Source organism: Trachinotus anak, unplaced genomic scaffold (assembly GCF_046630095.1).
Source record: "Trachinotus anak isolate AG129_WGS33_773 ecotype Australia unplaced genomic scaffold, CSIRO_AGI_Tana_v1 ptg000023l, whole genome shotgun sequence".
Taxonomy (NCBI): domain Eukaryota; kingdom Metazoa; phylum Chordata; class Actinopteri; order Carangiformes; family Carangidae; genus Trachinotus; species Trachinotus anak.
Genome location: NW_027273874.1, coordinates 3,763,705 through 3,784,161, shown reverse-complemented (window position 1 = coordinate 3,784,161; position 20,457 = coordinate 3,763,705). Strand labels below are relative to the sequence as shown.

General features: G+C 43.0%; 1 protein-coding gene across 1 annotated transcript in view; it reads left to right on the top strand.

The window, feature by feature from the left end:
• The first annotated feature begins 1,286 nt into the window (after window positions 1-1,286).
• The window catches only part of gal3st3 (galactose-3-O-sulfotransferase 3), a 31,278-nt gene continuing 12,107 nt past the window's right edge, over window positions 1,287-20,457 (top strand). Inside the window, exon 1 of the mRNA XM_071459782.1 lies at window positions 1,287-1,600. The gene's annotated coding sequence lies outside the window, so the exon portion shown is untranslated. The remainder of the gene's footprint in view (window positions 1,601-20,457) is intronic.

Genomic DNA, 20,457 nt, shown 5'->3' with positions numbered 1-20,457 from the left:
TGTTATAGTCCATGTAAATGTAAATGAGTCAGTGATACTACAGAACATTGTAGGGGGAACAAAACACAGTAGATCTGACTTGGTTGCAGTATAAAACTACAGAAACAGGCTGGGTGTAAATTTTATGAAAACGAGAGTGAAAAAAAACTAGTTCATGACAAAAAAATGATATGGCAAGGGAGCAGTTGTGCTTTTTATCAGACGCCGTGCAGCGTAGAATTATGAGGGGAGATACAGAGATTAAATTCAACAAAGGTTCATGGTGGGACCCTTGATATGGTCAGGTAATCAGCCTGCCTTTGCGTGAAGCCTTTAAAGGGCCATTCCAACAATTTAGTATCACCCTTCCATAGAGGAGAGGCCAAAATACCCTGAAGATAACTCCCCAGTATGGGTCAAACTCCCCTCCGCCCACCTCCTCACATGATGCAAACTCCATCTAATCTCAAGGCTAAACTCAGATTACCCTGCATCAAGTGTTATATTAGCAGAAGGCAATATTCGTGAGACCGTCCTGCTAAGAAAAACAACAGCTTCAGTCATTTCAGCAAATGCCCCAGGACGACATTTACTTATGTTCAAGAGACAAAGTCATTGAGTGGCTGTGTGACTCTAATTTATGGGGAGTCAGGTGACAGACACAAAGTTTGCAGAGGGAGAAGGTCACACTGGAGAGACGACTGCACATTTCTGTGTTTTTTTGGTTTATAAAAAAAAAAAAAAAGTTTTAACCATGACTGTTGTCGTAACCTCAACAAAGTTGTCATTTTAACTCAAACCATGTGTCCACAACCTTAAGCCTAAAACTAACAGGACCCTGAATATAGCTACATCATAAAACACTGGGGTCATTTTTACAGGAGGGTAGGCTCCAATAATGCAGGAGGGAGGTCCCACTGCTGCAGGTGCCCGGGGGCCCACAAATCACCAAATGTGCCCCTGTCCACCTCACATTTACATATCAGTCTGCCCTCAGCTTTCATGGCACTGCAAACGGTTTCAAGCTGAAGCCCATGCAGTATGAAGAGAATACGTAGCTGATAATAAAGACCAGCTATTATTCACTATGAGTCATTATGGGCACTGTGCCCCTCCAGCCAAATGTTGCTCAACTATTATCGGGATGGTGTCGGCACATATGGGTGAGTTTCCGTTAGGACCGTCCATGCGCGTTAATGTGCGTGTGTGTGCGCGTCTGTGAGCACCATATGCGCTCGCCGTGTGCGCGCATTGAGAGAGAGAGACAGAGAGAGAGAGAGAGAGAGAGAGAGAGGCTACAGTCTAGCGTTTTGTTGCAGGAGGAGCAGAGGACCGAGGAGCCTCCGCTGACAGACAGGCAACATTTCGGCTGCTTCGCCGACTGCGACACCTGAACAACCTCCAAACACCAACCAACACCAAACAAACGAGGGAGGCGAGGAGGAGGAGGAGGAGGAGGAAAGAAAATAAAGAAGAAGAAGAAGAAGAAGAAGGAGAAGGGAAGAAGAGCAGGAGAGGAAAGCGGGGGCAGGCAGCCGGCTGGCCGGGACAAGGAGCCCGTCCTGGGGGAGAAATCACCGCCGCCACCGTCACTTCATATCCCAGCTCCGAGATGACAAAGGTGGGTGACGGTGTGCTCGCATTGTGTTGTATCAGCATCTCTGTCCTACATGGCGTCTTTAATCCCCGTAGTGGAGTAGTAGTAGACATGTCTGGTGTGCTGTAAAAAAAAAAAAAAAAAAACCCGGGGCCGGTGAGACACAGGAGGGCATTTAGAGGCGTTTATGTTTGTTTCTGTTGTGCCGGCGCTCCGCTCTCCCCCCCCCCCCCCCCCCCCTTCCTCTGCTCCGTGCTGGGGACAATTACGCACCGATGGCCGCGTCGTTCTCATAAAAAGCTGATTTATGGATGGACTAACACTTTCTCCTGTAAGGGGGGGGACCAAAAAAAAAAAAATGTATTCAGAGCCGACATGTGCCGTTTGGAGACGCGCGGCGGAGTGATTTCATTCAGCACGACCCCAGCATCTAATCTCATCTGGCACCTCTTGAGGAGATTTCTTTCTAATTTATTGTTTATGTCCTGAGACAAGCGTCGTGTGTGTGTGTGTGTGTGTGTGTTGTGGTGGAGGAGGAGGAGGAGGATGAGGATGATGAGGGAGAGGATGATGAGGGGGGGAGGGGGGGGTTTATCGTGATCGTCTCCTTGAGCGCCTGAGGCTTGTCGGGATGATTGATTTCGCCTGTTCGGTCAGATTAAGAGTGTGTGAACACCTATGCCGGCAAATTAATGAAACTGCACGCAAAGACTAACAGCATGAACCCGTCAGTGCAGCCGGAGGAGGGGGGAGGGGGGGGGGCAACAACACAACTGACGACAAACTATTTATATCTGGAGCTTTATTGGATGTAGTATAACTCCAGTTGTTGCGTGTGTGTGTGTGTTCAATATGTTTCTTCCCATTAGCTGATTGGTTCGTCGGTGGATGTAAGTTGGCTGAAGTTTCTCCATCTGTCCCACCTAGTGTTGCGTCATCGGTTCAATACTTTCTCAATGGGGCGTCCAGGTCCGTGTTTGCAGCCGGTAACAGGATGAGAGCTGCCAGGAGAGTCAGGCCTGGTCTGCCGGTGAGGCACCTTGTTATGGACAACAATCAAGCCAATCGGTGTTATTCATAAAGAACAAAATCACAAATCCTATCACCTCCTTAGACGCCCCTCTCACATGTGGAGGATCTCTCCAAAGATCGTTTAGCAGGAATAAAAATGGAGGAAACCCCAGGAAGAGCAACAGAGCAGGGGTCCCTCCTCCAGCGCACATAGTAATTAAATCATAATTTAAGTCTTTTATCACCCAAAGAAAACCATCTACAGGGCTCCAAGAAACTGTGAGGGGCATTTATTATTAAAATTCAGCAAATAATCAGGAGGCACACACACACACACACACACACACACACACACGAATTCTTTGCAGTTGCAGGAAAACAGTAAACTACTCAGAAATACCTGCACAATGATGTATTTCAGTCCCTGTTATCTCTGTTATCTGTCACGGTCATGACGAGATCATTAACCACAGAATTTAACTACTGGGCTCTATTTTCAAGACTGCACCACCACACCATCTATTTATTGGAAAAAATATATATAAATAATGAAAATAATCGTTAGTTCAAGCTCTAATTGAGACTAACGTGGGCTAAGGACAAAGTGGGACTAATGTATTATGCTTTTCCCTGCTCATCACCGTTTTCCCTCCATATATCAGTCCATTACTGCTCCTGTCTTTTTATCTGTCTGTCTGTCTCCTCTCTTTTTGTCCACATCTCTCCTCCTCTGTGTCTTCAGGAAGTAGGTTAAGAGAAGGGAGGGGAGGTGATTTAATAAACCCTTTTTGCGGCAGGTCATTTACAAGCACAGACCTGAAAAGGTTTCTTTTTTTTTTTTTTTCTGGCACGTCCACAAGAAAGGCACAAGACTGAGTGATGAATGTGTGCTCTGTCTGGAGAATAGCAATGCCGAGAATAACAATGGAGGTGAGGGGGGAGAGGGGGCTGGGACAGTGACACACACACACTTGTAAATAGATGCTCACACATACACACACACACACACACACACACACAGAAAGCCTCTTGAAAAAAGTCAATATGATAAAGTGTCCTGTGCTGACTAAGATTCACTGCATCACTGTGTTAAACCTCATCACAAGAGTCTTTTTAGACGGAGGGTGCCCTTTAAAGACCGACGCTGCAGGAAAGGAGTTTATTTACACAATATTAGACTATGATATACAGCTCCGTGGCTGCGTGCTGTACGGTGTCCCCTGAAGATGGTCGTTCTCAGGGCCCGCGCCAAAAGAGCAGCAGCGTTTACTGCTTCTCTGGGAGGAAAAGGACTCAGAAGTGCTGCTATATGTCAGAATTTCCTTCATTTGTCCAAGTCACAGTCAGGCCGTTTGCACACCCTGCCTTAAAGTCAAGGGTTTGTAGGATCACAGGCCAGTGTGGACAGTGTCCAAAGTGGCCCGGAGGATTGGCCCTGACGTTTGTGAACGTGAGCTTTCTCTGCTGGATTGTTTGATTGAAAAGTTGTAAACTGTCATAGACCCTTAGAGAATAGAAATTTAAATGTTCTGTCATTAATCACTCAATTAATCAGTCAGGCATATTAATAGAAGGCTGTTAAAATCGTAATAAATTAAATTCAAATCAAACAGTTTCATATGATAAATTACATATTTTTCTTGGGTGTTGGTCAGGCTGAATACGTCATTTTAAGACATTATTTTGAGATTTTATATGGACAGTGATCAATTTATAAATAAAAGTCAGTAGATTAAAAAGCCCTAACACACACATTTTTTCACTCCACATTTAGCCTTTATTGTATGAAATCTCTGGATGATTTGCACAAATACTGACACAATCAGAGCCACTTAGTTCACTGCGTGTCCTAATTTAACCTTTATCTAACCTGCCAAGCCAACGAAGATAAAATTTTTACTTGCAGTGATGAGAGATGACAGGAAGCAAAATCCCTCCTGATGGTGAAAAGACAGGCAGCAATTTGCAGAGAGCAACAAAAAAAAAACAAAAACCACAGTAGTGGCAGCAGTGAAGCTTCGACTGACGGGGACAGTAAAGTAACACAAAGCTCAGACTCACACGAGAACTTGCACACAAGAAAACAACAAACACAAGCAACTAAAAGCAAATCATACAGGAGCACAGGTAAAGAGTGCTGCCTGTTTGCTTCTCTGTGCAGCTGGTATTGACAGGAAGCTGCGTGGGTTCACACGTGTCGGGGTACAGCAGGATGCGATGTTTGAGACGGAGGCCGCCGGGATCAGCAGGTCGTCTCGATGGGTATTAGTGGAGGTCGTGACTGGTGTTTAAGATGAACAGCGAGCCCGAGTGATTAGAGCGCTTGTGATTAAAAATTTACTTGTGGGCATCTCAGCTCACCGCAGAGAACTGATGCAATGTGTGTGTGTGTGTGTGTGGATGAGAGCCCAAGCAAGATTAATGCTCCATGTTAACAAACCTCTTGGTTTGACCCTGGCTAGCTTGTAACAAAACACACACACACACACACACACACACACACACACACACACACACACACACACACACACACACTGTCCACTCAATTCCCTATTGGGATAATGCTGACTATGAGCAGCCCTCCAGAACCATAAGCGCGCACACACACACACACACACACACATTGAACACTGGCCAACTTGCAGCCACTGTGATGCATTAGTGCAAAGGCGCTTTTTCTCCTCGTTGTGGCTTGAGACCTAATTGATTTTGATGCGCAGGCAATGCAACCATATTTCAGATATGAGGTGAGATTAGAGGTGATGCATAGTTACAGGGAATGAGCAAAGTTAAAAATGACCTCTCATCCCCTTTGCTGCTGCTATCATTGAGTCAGATTGATCCCCCTTGGAGCCCAGCAGCCCCCAGCTGAGTAAGAGACATCTGTACAGCAGCTTAGATTTGTTCCCGAATGTTAACAAGGGAACAAAGGCTTTGAAAATGTTTTCAAAAATGAAAAATGTATTTTTAAGCGCTCTTTATGCCTTGTCAAAAATTAAAAAGGCTTTTATTGTGGTGGCATGTTCACCACGATGCTGCTGCTGGTGCCAGATGAGGACAGATGGACGAGGGTTTTGTCGGGGTTTGGGCCCAGCTCCAGGGAGCTGCCCTTGGTGCGAACGTTTTCATCTACTTGTAGATGTCCAGCAGCCAGATTCCAGCAGACCCCGGATTAAAATGGTCTGGGCAGGAAGATTATGGGGGCAAAGTCCTATATCTGGATGGCCCTGCTGTTCTGCACAACACGAAATGCAATATTTATTATTCATACTGAGGTCGTCTCAGTTTTGTGGTTGTTGTCAGGGTCGGACAGCAGAGTCCTCCAAGGGTCAGCAGTCAGACAGAACTGAGATCTGGACCCTGATTTTTCATTAAGACTAATCAAAGCCTAGAGGTGTGTTTGAATACATGCAGGAGTCTGAGAAGTAACATAAATTGATATAAGTGAAATAGTAACAGGATTTGGTTTGGTGAGGTTAGTTCACTCAGAAAAGTTGCAACGTTGGAAGAAATACATACACAATACTTACATGCAGTGCTACTATATGACAGGTAATGCATCTCTTTTGAATGTATTGTCCTTTACAGCCTTACTTGGTTAATGTTTGTTTTTTTTATATGAATATTACTGTAACTGTATATCAAAATACAGATAAAATAAACATTTCTTTAACCTGAAAACCAGGCTGAGGAGGTGGAAGTAACCTTCCCCCCTTGAGTTGTGCCTGTAGTCTACAACCTCCACAAATAAGCTATGGCAGACTGTATTTAGCCTGAGAGGCAAAATCAGGGGCTAAAACACTCTTTTTTATAAACTTTGACAGTTGAATATTAGGACGACACTGTTCAGAGAATTCGATGATAAATCAAACTGAAACTGTAAAAATAAGAGTTCACAAACAGGATATTGAAAAGTGGAAATGATGCCAGTGCAAATAACTGTACACCCCCACTAATATCGTAAAATAAATTGTGACCCATTCGTGTTTGTTATTTTATGCTCTGACGTAGCATGTGACCATTAAGACCCAAGCATGTTTAACAACGAAAAACCCGAGGGTCAAAATTCACTCTTGACTTTGGAAGCAGCACTTGAGAAAACAATCTCATGACAGGGTCCGTTTAGTGGCTGCTGTTGAGCTTTCAGTCACACCATATGAGCTTCATTAAGAGATCAACATGGATGTAACTTTGTGAAAGCGCTCAGTAAATATGGAGATAAAAAATACCATATGAACTGGGGTAACTCTATCTGCTGATGAAGATCATGTGATATGATTGAAAGCTCCAGAACAGCCACTAAATGGACTCTGAGATGAGACTGTTGTCTCAGCAAATCAAACACTGTGTATGACTGTCACTATTTGTGGGCAATGAATTTATGATTATAGCTCTTGTTCGGATTAATCAGATTAGACTTTTTACATAACGGTAATCAGATTATTGCTTTAAACGGGATTAGAGTGAATTATTGGAATTCACCAATACGCAATGTCATGTTTACTGTTTTTAAATTTCCACTTATTGGGTTTCTTTTTATTAAAGTGATCTGACATGAAATAAGTTCAGATACAGGACATGTTGACCTATCCTGTTTATTGATCACAGTTCTGATCGGAAATGTATGCGTTGTATTTACGTCCTGGCGTTGCCCTCCGAGTGGTGCTATTCCCATGAACCCCCAGGAAACACAAACCCCCCCTCCGAGGAAAGAGAGAAAGCCACATGAAACAAAACACAATCGTCCAGGAGAACAGATGAGCCCGGCCAGTAAGGACACACTGTGTTGGCTATCAACTCCAGGGTCTATAACAACGAGCCATTCGATACGTTATCTATAGAATCAGTTGCACTAAATAATCCAGACACCGGATACTCCAAAGTGAATATCACTTTTCAGCTTCTGGTTCAACGAAGCGCATCCTCAGGAAGGTCGGGTTTGACGAACGCTAGATGCCTCAAAAGGAACTTTTTTGTTTAACACCGTTGTCTGGTTTTAAGAGTGTCGCTTGTAAAGTAGATATATACCTGTGCCGACAGAACTGAGCTTCCTTTTTTATTGCCATGCATTGAGTTACTTATTGTTCGATGGCCCACAAAGTGAAAGCTGAAACAGTCAGACAAGGATTAATACAGGACATCTTCAAGGACTGAACAGTGCTGACAAATACTTTTGTTGGACGCCGTAATCTTCAGATGAATTTGGCTTAGATACAGAGACCAGTTTTTACACGTCCTTTCTCAGGATTCAAAAAGAAATGACAGGGTACTTAGGAAGAGTTTTATATGCAATCTGAATATATATATTTTCTGAGTTACCTGGATTATTTGTTTTCATTTTTTAGACTTTGGGAGTGACGATAACTGTGATTACAAGCTGCATGAACACAAGCGAGTCATGCTTTTAAATTCGACTTTTGCTCGGTTTCCTTTTGATTGATGCTCTTTCATATCCTCGGTTTTGCCCTGCACCTTTTTCATCCTGAAACGATGTTTGGTCTCATAAACAGCAGGAATTTAATGAGCGTGTTGAGGTGCCCAGGCAGGTGAGTAAAAGCCTCTGTGAAGTGCTGGAGGTGTTTCCTCTGGAGTGGTACAAACCCTGCCAGTGTCCCTCAGGGGCAGTCAGGAATGTTTTAAACCTGCACGGAGAGTGTGTGGCATGCTTACCTGTGTGCACATGTGCTTTATTTATTCACACCAACGTATGCGGGTGTGCATGTGTGTTGGGTGGAGAGGTGGTTGCAGAGGGCGCCCTCCCTTGGGGGTTTTTGTCTGGCGCCTTAATTAATCTGTTTTCTGGCTGCAGGGTCTCTGTTATCAGGCCATTACAGAGAGAGCCTGGCTGCGTCCTAACAGCACGACCCCATAGAGCAGAACACAGGTGCACACACCAAAACACACACACACACACACACACACACACACACACAATTATGCATGTATTCTCGTGAAGGCCCGGAAATGTTCTCCTTAACCCTATCCTTAAATGGAAATCTTAACATAAACCGAAATTTAAGCTTAACCCTAAAGTCAAATCTTAACCCCTGAAACTCAACTCAAAAATATTCTCATTCTCAAAGTGTACAACACCATGGTCCCCACAGAGATGGAGAACCAAGAAGGACACACACACACATGTACACAAATAAAAGCAAGCATGGCACAGAATGCAGGTAAATACAGGTGTGCAAGCAATCAGCTTCAGACACTGGCATACTCACACACTAGCTGTACACACAAGCACATACACTGCGTGCACTGATACACACTGCGATGCACTCATACATAGGCATGGATGCACACACACAGACACACACACACACACACACACACACACACTTTTATCTCTGTTCCTTTTTATTCTACTTCTTCTGTAACACACATCAGCATCGGTCCGGCCGGCTGACTGCAGAGCGGTGTGGGTGTTTGGATGAGATGCTCGAGCAGTGTGTGAAATCTGATTACAGACTTACACAGCTTCCCTCAGCGGCGTGAGGGCAATCACTCCTGCCGCCGCCTCGCCTGCCTCGCCTGCCCTGCCTGGCTGCCCTCCGCCCGATATTCCTCTTCCCATCTGTGGGTCTCTCTAACTGCAGCACGTCCGTATATGATGGTGCTATAGGTGGGCCCGGGCTGGGTAGACGCTCCTGTAGCTGAAAGATCACACGTTTGATCCCTGCAGCGTGTGTGTTTTCCTCAGATGCTCTTGAGCAAGACTGAGGTCAGTTTGTGATTTAGTTTTCATATGGATGTGGGTATTGTTTTTCCACTACAGCTTAAGTTTGAAGGTAAAATACCAACTTGTGGAGTCAATAGTTCAGAATCAAAGATTAAGAGCTTGGAGAAAATCTTTCATAGACCGGGGTTTCATATGAAATGTTGTGGTTCTTTCCCCCTTTTGCTTGGATGCGTCAGATTTCGCCTCAAAATTCATGGTAACTTTTGGAAAAGCAGGCGTTTCTACCTGACAACCAAATTTTTGTTAACATATTTTAGTTGTGTACCACTTCAGGGTGGACACAGTCAACGAAAGCGTCGCCCTTCGTAGCTGCCGTAGACCGTGAAGGCCAAACCGAAACCAGACAGTCTGACCTGCAGAGGATTTTCTCTTTGTGTCACCAGCTGTGCCTGCTCTTACCTTTGCATTGCAAAGCGCGTTTGAAGAAGCCTTCGAAATGTGACAGCCTAGTTGCAATCACGCACTGTCTGAACCAATTTCTTAGACTTCTATTCTCATCTTTCCTGGTTTTGGAGAAGGTGAAAAAAGAAACCGTGATCCAGACTCTTAGAGAATTGCTCTTCAGCATGTGCAGAAATCTAAGGCTCGACAGACCTGCTATGCCAAGTTACAGTTGAATCAAATGGAGCAGAAGATGACAGGTAAGCCCAACACTTTAAATATAAATCGATACTTGATTTTCGTGGCCAGAGTCTGAGCAGCTTTAGTAACACCTCACTGAGAGCCCACACGGCATCGCACTCTTTCCACGCTTTCACATTTCCTGAAAAGGTGACAAGGTCCACGTGGAAGCGTTGTCTTTTTATCCTCCCGTGTCTGCTGTTTCTGGAACTTGCCTCTATCATTTCGTCGACCTTCTGTCCACATATTTTCTCTCAGCTCAACACATTTTCTCTGTTTGTCTCCCGTCTGTGTGACCACCTGCCTGCCAAATATCTGTTCTTCCACCTGCTCTCTTCCTTCCGTCACTGTCTGCGCCTTATTTCCTGACTCCAGTGATGCAGTGATAGATTTAAATATCACCTCCAACATAATTTATCACAGTAAATAAAGCATTTTTATATCTTGATCCAATGTAACTCACATTGGTCTCACCTCATTTACATTTTTCCAAGTATTCACAATTAAACCTGGGTCAGCTGCTCATCCCACTTCCCTCTCTTGCCAAAAAAAATGTAAAAATTATTTAGATTATTTTCTATTTTGTCTGTTTTTTTTCCCTCCTCGCTTCAAACTCGCCCCCTTCTTCCCTCTACACCAGAGTTTGGCCACAGGCAGCTTGCCATCTGCTTTTGACATTTTTAGAATGAGGAGAACTTGTGAGAACAGCGTGTTTATTGTTCCATTGCGGTTAATTATTCAGACTCTGGCTCTCTGTGTTCAGAGCGGTCGGCTATCTGGAGGCGTCGCCTGGCACTAAGCAGGGCTGACACTCTGTGGAGAATCTGGAATTTTGAATCCGTCGTTTTGATTCCGTTGTGCTCCGGTCCGGATGCGACAGTCGGAGCTGACACCAGAATGAGACCCTCCTATTGTCAGTGCGGCATTTACCCTTTGACCTCTCTGCCACGCTGGGCCCCAGAGCTGAGCGCCTCAGAGCTATGACAGCCACATTGGTCTGAGTGACATGTTCAACACAGGCTCTCCTACTTGTCATATTCATAGCAAAGGGACTCTTTATCAGTGGCAGCCGGCCAGTAGAGAGTGCACATGTGGTTCCCCAATGGCCAGAAAGCTAACACCAAGCTGAATTAATGATTTTTAAACGTTTGAAATCAGCAAATAAATGAAGTTTTCCCATTTTAAGCATTTTTATATAACTTCAAGTGAAGTTATAGAGTATGAAATTACCTGCAAAAATGAATGTAAGTACTTGTACTTTACTCTAGTGTCAACATTTATTTGTCAGCTGTAGTTATAGTTACTTTGCAGATGAAGATTTACAAAACCTAGAAGAAGAAGGTTATAGACAAGGTGCAGTCATAACCTTAGTTAAACCACATTATTCAGCTTCTTCCTGTTTACATCCGGCCATACGGTAGCCTTGTAGGACACACATCCATATAGCCACTTGCACAATATTGGCCATTGCTGTCCATGAAAAAAGCAGCCAATAGAAAGATGGTATAGAAGGCTAATCCAGACTTTTATGCACACTATTGCATAAGGCCTTTAATTGTCAAGTAGAACATTTTTTTATCATAGATACCATCATATTTTTATCCTTAGAGCCTGTGGCCCCCATCCAGGTAAATAATCACCAGCTGCCACTGCTCTTTACACCTGATTCACATTCCTATTCAGAAAAGTTATGTTTCCTTTAAAATACTGCACAAGTTTTAAGCCTGATTTTATTCTTAAATATGTGCCAACTATCCCACCCCAATTTTTTTTGTTTTCAAAGTTTTGGCATAAGCACAAACAGGTACCACAAAGTCAAGACAATCTGTTGCATCTTCTTTCTTCTCAGTCTTCGATTAACATTCACTGCCAGTCGTCAGTGACACACTTCTGTTTGCCAGGTCTAATCAGAACTGGACATCCTTTCTGCCTCTTCCTCTCGCTAATTACTCCACAACTTATCCCGAAACACCGAACACAATATTATGGGGTACTTGCTTTCTAATTTCTCAATTATCACCGCAGACGCAAGCAGAATTAACCAGGGACCGCTCTTCTATTAGTATGATAAACGGGGTGATTCACTTGCTCTACTGATAATCAACAAACTAGACACCCAATTAAGCTCATTTGACCCAGTCATAATTGGTATGAATGAGGACGGCGCCTTCTCAAGCGCTATCTAATTGCTTGCAGGGATTTTGACTATCAGAGCGATGTTATATTGATCTAGTATGTATTGATCTTATTGCTGCTTGCATGGGGGCGCTTATCAGCTCATTAGCTTATGCAGTGTTTGTAAATGCAGCAGTGTGGGTGTAAAGGATGCAACAGTGAGGGTTCATCGTCAGGGGTAATGGCATCTGTTTGCAAGATCAGATCGTGTTTATTGAATGCTGTTTCCCTTGCCATTTGCTGGAAATGCAAAGTCATGTATTTTTTAGAAATAGTTTTGCCATGTGGTCGATATTGTTTCCCACATAAAGCACCTTAAGGTAGCATGGATGCAATCATTTTTACTACTAATTGAACTCCTAACTCTGGCGCTGTTGATTTCTGCTTGAGGTTTATGGGTTTCATTACCTTGATAAAGTAACAATTATCACCTCATGGCTTTTCTTGTGAGCTGGTAATTGTCTACCGTTGACACAGCCTCCCCCTCAGGTGAGTTATCAAGCCTAAATAAAGCTGCAGGGTTAGCACTGTGGCTGCATATGTACAGGGCCCAGAGTTTTAGTAGTGTGCATCCTTGCATTTTAATGACATTAGCGATAGAGTGATTAATGCATCCTCCATCACTGTGTGTCATTACCTCAAACTCATTCGCAGCCTCACACCGCACGCCTCTCAACAGTGTATCCATATGCTGTAGGTCCTTTTCCTTTTCTACTAATCACCACAGGCCACCCCGTCTGTCTGTCCACTTCAGTCGCATTTGCAACTCGCTGATGAAAGCTGACAAGCTTTTTAAACCGGCGTTTACATATTCCGCTGTGGTGCTGAGGAGCCTTTAATGTTCCTTCTGTCTCCGATCGTGACAGCGTCTCTGCCTAATTGCAGCGTGCAGGCAGCTCTTTTGGTTTTCTGCTCTGGCGCTGGCAGAATCAAAGCTCTCCGGGTTGAGATAGCCCCGGTGGGGGGAGTGCGGGGCGAAGTGGAGGGTTTTGGAAAGAGGCGACTCCTGAAAATATACAGTAACTCTGAGAGATGCTGGCTTGTTTAGATTCATAAATCTTTCTCGTTTGTCATGCTGATGAAGTGTTGCTTTCTCTGAAAAAAAAAACAAAAACCTAAGTGGCACACTGCAGCAGAATAAACTGTCATCCAATAAAACCAGGAACACAAAATAGGCTGTGGTCCAAACAAACCTGCTGGATCACTCAGCTCCCTCAGCTCTGTGCTAGTAATTGATGCTGCGCTTAAGCACAGAGCAGCAACACAGAGGCTTTGTGATAAACCTACAATTGCAGTTCTGTAGCAGCAGCAAAAGCTAAGCGTGTGCGACACCCTGGCTAGCTAGGCTGACGTGATCGCTGCAGGTCGGGCCGGTCAGGCTGGCAGGGAGCTGTGACTTTGTCTGGTGGAGGTGCTTTTAGGGCTTCGCCTCGGAACATCAAATTAATTTGGCAAGGAGGAAGCCGGCGTCTTATGTAAATGAACAGCTGAGTTGCAAAAGCACATTGAGTTCCCTGAGCAGAACATGAATACGGACGATTAAAGAGGAAGGAGTGATATTTTGAACGAGTGCTTCCCCCTGTATGTACAATCGACCACCCCCGGCTGGTTTGAACGGTAGACAATGAACACACACACTCACCGCTCGCCTAAACAAAAGAAAGGGAACAGCAACCTTTAGAGTGTTCTGAGTGCTTATGATCCAAATTGCTTTTTTATTTTTCAGCTGAGGGTTCCTATAGTAGCTCGCATGAGTGACTAAGTGTAAAGGCCCGCTACAATAAGTAGAAACCTCTTGATTGTTAATTTCTGGCTGAGGCCTGGAGGAAATTGAAGTGGTCGCTTCTGTTGTTGAAAAATGAAGTGCCTGTGTTTCTAAGGCACTTCTAGATTTCTCTAGAATTATTTCCACAGCAAAACATTCAGTTGAGGTAATTGCGAAGTGCTACAAAAGTTAGGGTCGTTTTAGCCATGCTAGCGGCATCTGGACAGCTGGGATGGATGTCCATTAAATTTTATGCACACATTAATATAAATAATAAAATATAAATAAATCCTGATCACCTGACCTTACATTAACTCCATAGTCAGGTCAAATTTTTTTAATTTGGCCAATATTTCGCGTTTAATACCTGCAAAACTAACAACATTCAGCCTCCGCTGTACTTCGTCTTAGCATGCTAAGGCGTGTTCTTCCAGTTTCACGCCAACACGCCCACTTCACAGTCGCTGTGACGTGATTTCCCCAGACAACGACCTGCTGTATTCACACATGGGCTCAGTTGGACGTTACACCGACTCTGCACCAGGGAGCTGGCAGCGTGAAGTCCGTTTAATGTCCGATCCAGCTGATTCAGATGTGCGCGTTCTCACGTTCACCTCCTCTGGGTAACTCTGTCTGCTGACGAGCTTTCCTTCAACGTTATTATTCAGACATGATCACAAATCTATCACTAACACAAAACACAACACATCCCAGTGTGGGGGGGGGGTTAAGCTGTAGGAGATGAGGTGAGTGTTTATGTGCAAAGAGAACGAGCGGATGATGAGCTTGTCATTTGACTTCGCCAAAGGGAACATCGTCTCGGTGATGTTTTCTTCCTCTCCCTCTTGTTCTCTCACTGGATTTGGCTTAAGGCGCTTGCCGGTAAGAAATAATCTAAAAGGCTTTCTTCAGTAAGCGCACGAGTACAAGGCCTGATGTTGATTCTGCCTGCTCAATCACTCTCTGACTCCTTCCATGCTATCTTCTTCTCTGTTTGTCTCTTGTCCCATCCTGTCCTCCCCCCTCCCCTACCCACCACTCTCTCATCACTCTCTCTGGGGGGTCATTTAGGGTGAGGTAAAGCCTGTATCTGTGGGTCCGCAGGGAGTCTACCCTGCAGACAAGTAATGATCCAGACACACTCTCGGGCGCACTCATGCACAAACACACACACACACACACACATGTAAGTGAACGCAGACACACACACACATACATGTCCGTGTACAGGCGTGCACTCGATTTGATTCAGTCTTTCTCTGCGTCTCTAACAGGTCCAGGAACAGGGTGGGGCAGATGCTTAAAAAGCACCGTAGGGACACCGGCCAGAGAGCCCTGACTGACTTTACTGTAAAGATAAAGGGTTGGAAGGTACAGTGATGGAGAGAAGGAAAAGCCCAGTGGAGAAGAGAAGGAGGAGGAGGAGGCAGTGAGTTGCAGTTCAAATTAAACTAATGAGGATTGGAGGGAGACAGAGCGATAACAGAAGGAGTCTTTGCACGGGTGTAGTCACAAGGTGCGATCTTCTCTGGCTTAAGGCTCCTGCAAAATGAGAAGTGTTTGATTCACAGCGATGCAGCACCGTGTTCAGTGATGTCCAGACTCCAGGTTCAGATACACTAAACACTGCTAAGAGCTGCTTTTGGCGATAACGGAACTCGTATTCAAAATTCATATTTAAAAGGCAAAGACAAGGGTGTAAATGAAATCAATGTGGTGATTTTTTGTCGAATCAGAGCTGCCACTGCAAATAAGGTAGATAGGCACAGAATATTGCTTCAGAAATCCAATACAATCTAGGAGGTCTAATTTTGAGTTTTTATAGATTTATGATAAAGAGACAGAGGTGATTATTTTATCACCTGTTTTGAATCGTCACGTTACAGATTAATCTGCAAGGATCTATTTTCTTGTGTTGCCGGGTGACAGTGTATGTTTTCGTGTTGCAGCATAACTTAAGAAAAGTTCAGTGTTTGCTGGCTGTTTGATGGTTTTTTCTGTGTTTGTTTTTTTTCTGTAGCCCACTGCTTGAGCCAACGCCGTTGTTTCTTTGAAATAAATGAGCAATAGCTGCGCTGTAGTCAGTCTAAACACAACCTCACTTCTTTTACTCTTTTTTTTTTAATCATTTATATTTTCTTTAAGCTTGTTATTATCCACACAGTTGGTGCAGTTGTATGCTTTGGTTTTAGTTGAAATAAGTTCAGCAGGAGAGAACAGGGAGCACCATACACAGTGAACGTAGGGAGTCTAGAGAGGACCAAAAGGAAGGTAAATGAATTCAGTTTTAAAAAATTGTTTGATGAAGAGTTATAAGAGTTATATTTGGAGTTTGTTCACAGCAGACAATGCTGCATTCAAGATGGCTCCAATGTCGTAGTAAAATCTTACAGTTCTCTTACTGTTTGCTGTTTCTTGGAGCGCACGGCAAGTATTTCTCTGCATCTTTGAATTATCATGACTGAACAAGCAACACTCAAGTTTGTCTGATCAGATTTGATTGACAGCCTCTGTTTGGACAGAAGAAAAGCGCACAACAAATGTCAGATTTAACCTGGTTCCAGACTCCGGATCGCTGCCCACATCTGAGCAGTTTTCAGCAACACAAACAGAGAGATGTGCGAGATGACGGTTTTTTTCTCCCAGTTGGAGAAACAATCAGCTGGCTTCTTGTGCCAGAGACAGATGAAATAGCTACGTGTGTGAAAAACAGTGGCACAAGAAAAAAATAAAGAACGCAAAAAGTGGCATATATGAGAAGGACACAGTTGTAGTAGCTGTTGACTCACAGAAATAACAACTCTTAAATCTGCATATTTCTTTGACTCTTGCAGAAAATGTTAATTTTCTGCTCCTAGCAACTGCTCTCACAGATGAGTGAAATTTACATTGCTGGGACGGATACGCCATGGCCTACTTAGAGCAAAGCAAAACAAAATAACCCTGACTCCCAAGCAGAAATTGACTAACATGAACACAATACCTGGCTGACTGAATGAAGTGACGAAACAAATGGCCATTCAGAGTGATTACCAGGCTGATTCAGACACTGTTATTGCTAAATTCTCATTTAGCTGTTAAAATATGTAAAAACTGCCTCCTCCCAACAGAGCCACATCCACTTTAACCCATCTTTAATGTAAATAAATCACTTTTTCCCAGAAATGTAATATATAACAGACATATATGTCCCTATATCAAGAGTGATGTTGTCATATATATTATTTATAAGGGGATATGTTATTACCACATATGTACATACACATATATATGAAGATATATGATTTAAAACGTATATCAAATACCCATAATAAAATTAGTATGTGAACATTTATTAGAATATCTATAAGATTAATTTTTTTTTGGTGTAAAAAGTTTTGACCATATATGTAAAGACAACATAGGTCTACCATAAAAATATTAATTTAAAAATATATATGTATGTTTTCTTAATAATTTCTCTTGAATTTTGAAAGTGGTCTCAGCCTTTTGAACCCTACTGTGTATTATTTAGGGATGGATATATATTTATGTAGTATGTCCACAACATAACCATACGTATTTGTACAGGCCAGACATATATGTCAATATATTAAATTATTCCAAGTTCAAATAGGTTTTATATTACTTTTACATAGTGTTTGTACATATATTTCATATACAGAAATTCAATATGTGTACATACTGTATATTCCATTTGTGTGTGGGTGTAAATCGCCCATCAGGTAGAACAACAGGTGCATCAAGAAAACATGTTTTCACAGCTTTTAACTCTTAAAGTCCTTTTATGCTGCTACAGCAAAGACGAAGCTCTGTCTTGTTGGCAGTAGGTGGCACGACTTCCCAATATTGCCTTGATGTACACATCTAACCCAAGTATGAAATGGGTTTAAAAATATCTCCACTCTCCGGGATCTTTGGCTTTACAAAATGGCATGAAGTGGAAAGGTGGAGCAGTGGAGGGGTGGATGAGAAAGGCACAACTGTGGAAAATAATTTCAAGCCCCATATCTCAGATTGATTTTGAGGATTTTAGAGATAAAGCCTCAGACGTAAGCAAACAGCCTTCTTGGAAAATGAATAGATTTCTTAGATAGCCCAGAATAGCCTTTAAGGATTTCTTAGAACCTAAGCATGCTTTTTTTATTCGCCCTCCTCCCACACACCCCTCATGATTTATACAGCATTTTACAGTTAAGCTTAAAAAAGCACTTGTCTCTGGAGTAGATCTTCAAATCATTTAATAAAATAATAAAGTCTTTGTTCGTTGAACAGCTGCAGTTTTTAATGGCAGAACAAATTTCTATATCCGGCTGCAGCTGTTGCCAGCACAGCCGCAGCCCCGCAGCCCGTCCAGTTGTTTCTTTTTTCCTCCAACAAGGTTGACGTATGTAATTCTACCTCTTGAAAGCAAAGTCAAGCACCTTGTAAAAAGTAATAATCAGATGTGATACCTATTCATCCCTGCAGGGCGGAAAATTGCCCGGCTGCAGTGGGAGGTCAGACCTCAGGGTCAGCAGGAGGCTAACGGCGTCTTGCTGAAGGACTTTTCAGTGGGATTTGCTCAATCGCCACCACAAGGCTTTAAAACTTTAAAACTCTAGTTTTATCTAGCAGTGCAGAAAGCTTTGGTTTTATCTCCCCAGGTTTTAATGTTTATGCCTTCTTCACCCTTTCACTGTAAAGGGGGGAATTTGAATTAAAAATCCACTTTGACCTTGAGTGATATATGGAGCAAGCTTAGATGCTGTGTTAGTTTAGATGCTGTGGTAAACTTTTATTTGATATTTTCTGACAAATATACCGTAATAAAAATATTAAAGTGAAGATTTACTTCCTGTGCTATTCCTGAAGCTTTTGGCCATATGCCGCAGCTTTGTTCAACAGGTGGATGTTTATCACAGTTTCAAGTGTTGGCAGAGACAGTGCAGTACCTTATGTTGCTTTTTGGTACATGAGACAGTTTGTTTCATTGAGGTCTGAAGTGTTCTCATTGCGTCTGTCCATTTTTAAAAAAAAATTTTGTTCTGCCAAAGTCAATTTTACAGGGAGTACCACTTATATATATATATATATATATATATATATCTATACATATAGATATATATATTCCTGTCTATGTCCTGAGTGAATGCGGTTATCACATGCTTAAGTACACAGTGTATTGTGTGAATATTAGAGGCTGAATTTCATGTTGAAATCTAAATAAAAATATTGTGATAACATTGTAAAAACATTGAGTCATAATTACAAGCTGAGTGTTGACGTTAACCCTATTTACGAGTCAGAAACTGGAATTAGTCTGATATGACATGAATGTGGCATAAGGAGTAATGCTGTCAAGTTGAATTACGTGTAGAGAAGGATCCAGGGCATTTGGAGCTCGACTAAAAGAGACTAAATGACATCTGGACCTGTTTTGCACCAATTTTAGGAAAAAAAAAAAAAAAAAAGGAAGAAGAAGAAGAAAAAATGCAACACAAAACTCATGTATTACTCATTTAATTTTACACATTGTTGTTGAAGGGCAGCACTAATGCGAAGGCATTGGTTTCCTGCAGCACTTGTCGTCCTGTTACTGATGGCTGGGCTACAGGTCATCTCCCCCGCGGCTGCGCCCTCAACAGCTGTGCGTGCGTATGTTTCATGGCTGGTATGTAGGCTTGGTATGACGCATAAAGACACACAACAGTAACTACTGTATAAGCATGAGGAGGAATGTGTGTGTGTGTGGGGGGGGTGGGGGGGGGGTCAAAGTCTTAAATTGTGTGTGTGTGTGTGTGTGTATTTTCTGAAACTTTACAGACCATTTGAGGTATAAAAGTCCCTGAGGAGAGGTCAGAGGTCATCAGTTCAGATGACAAGATCATAGAGAGAAGCAGCTGCTGTTGCTCCAGAGGACAGAGCATGAAGCTGTGCTCATTAGGCTGTTGTCAGCTGTGTGTGTGTGTGTGTGTCTGGAGGGAAAGTGTGTGTGTGGTGAACATCTGTGTGTGCCAGTGTAAGTGCATGTTGTGTTAGTCTCTGTTTCCTGTCTGTGTGTGTGTGTTATTTTCTATTTCTCAGTGTGTGTATTGTGTGTCTTTGAATTATACTTCTTTCCTTGGTTGTGTCGCTGCTGCACTTTCCACAGAGCCTGGCACTCTGACACTCACCCTGGGTTTCAGACTTAACAGAAGACAAAACTCTTTCAAAATGTCTTCCATTTGTTTTCATTGATTCATGAACAGCTGACATTTTGAAGATACCACATTTTCACACAGCAGCAGCAGCAGCAGCAGCAGCAGCAGCAGCAGCAGTGGTGTTAAAAAAAAACAGACCTCTGGGAGAAATGGAGGCAAAGTGACAGAAAGATAGAAGATCTAGATGGGAAACAGTGCAGGGTAAATAAAGTTTGGGTCACCTGCAGGGAGGGTATGAGAGAAATGTGAGGATAAATTCCTTCACTCATGGGAATGTGTTTGTAAGCCACACACAGAGTGGCAAAAAAAAAAAAAAACTGTGACAAAGTCATGGAAAAACACATGCAGAGCTCAAACGTAAGCTCCAATCCGACACGTCACGCAA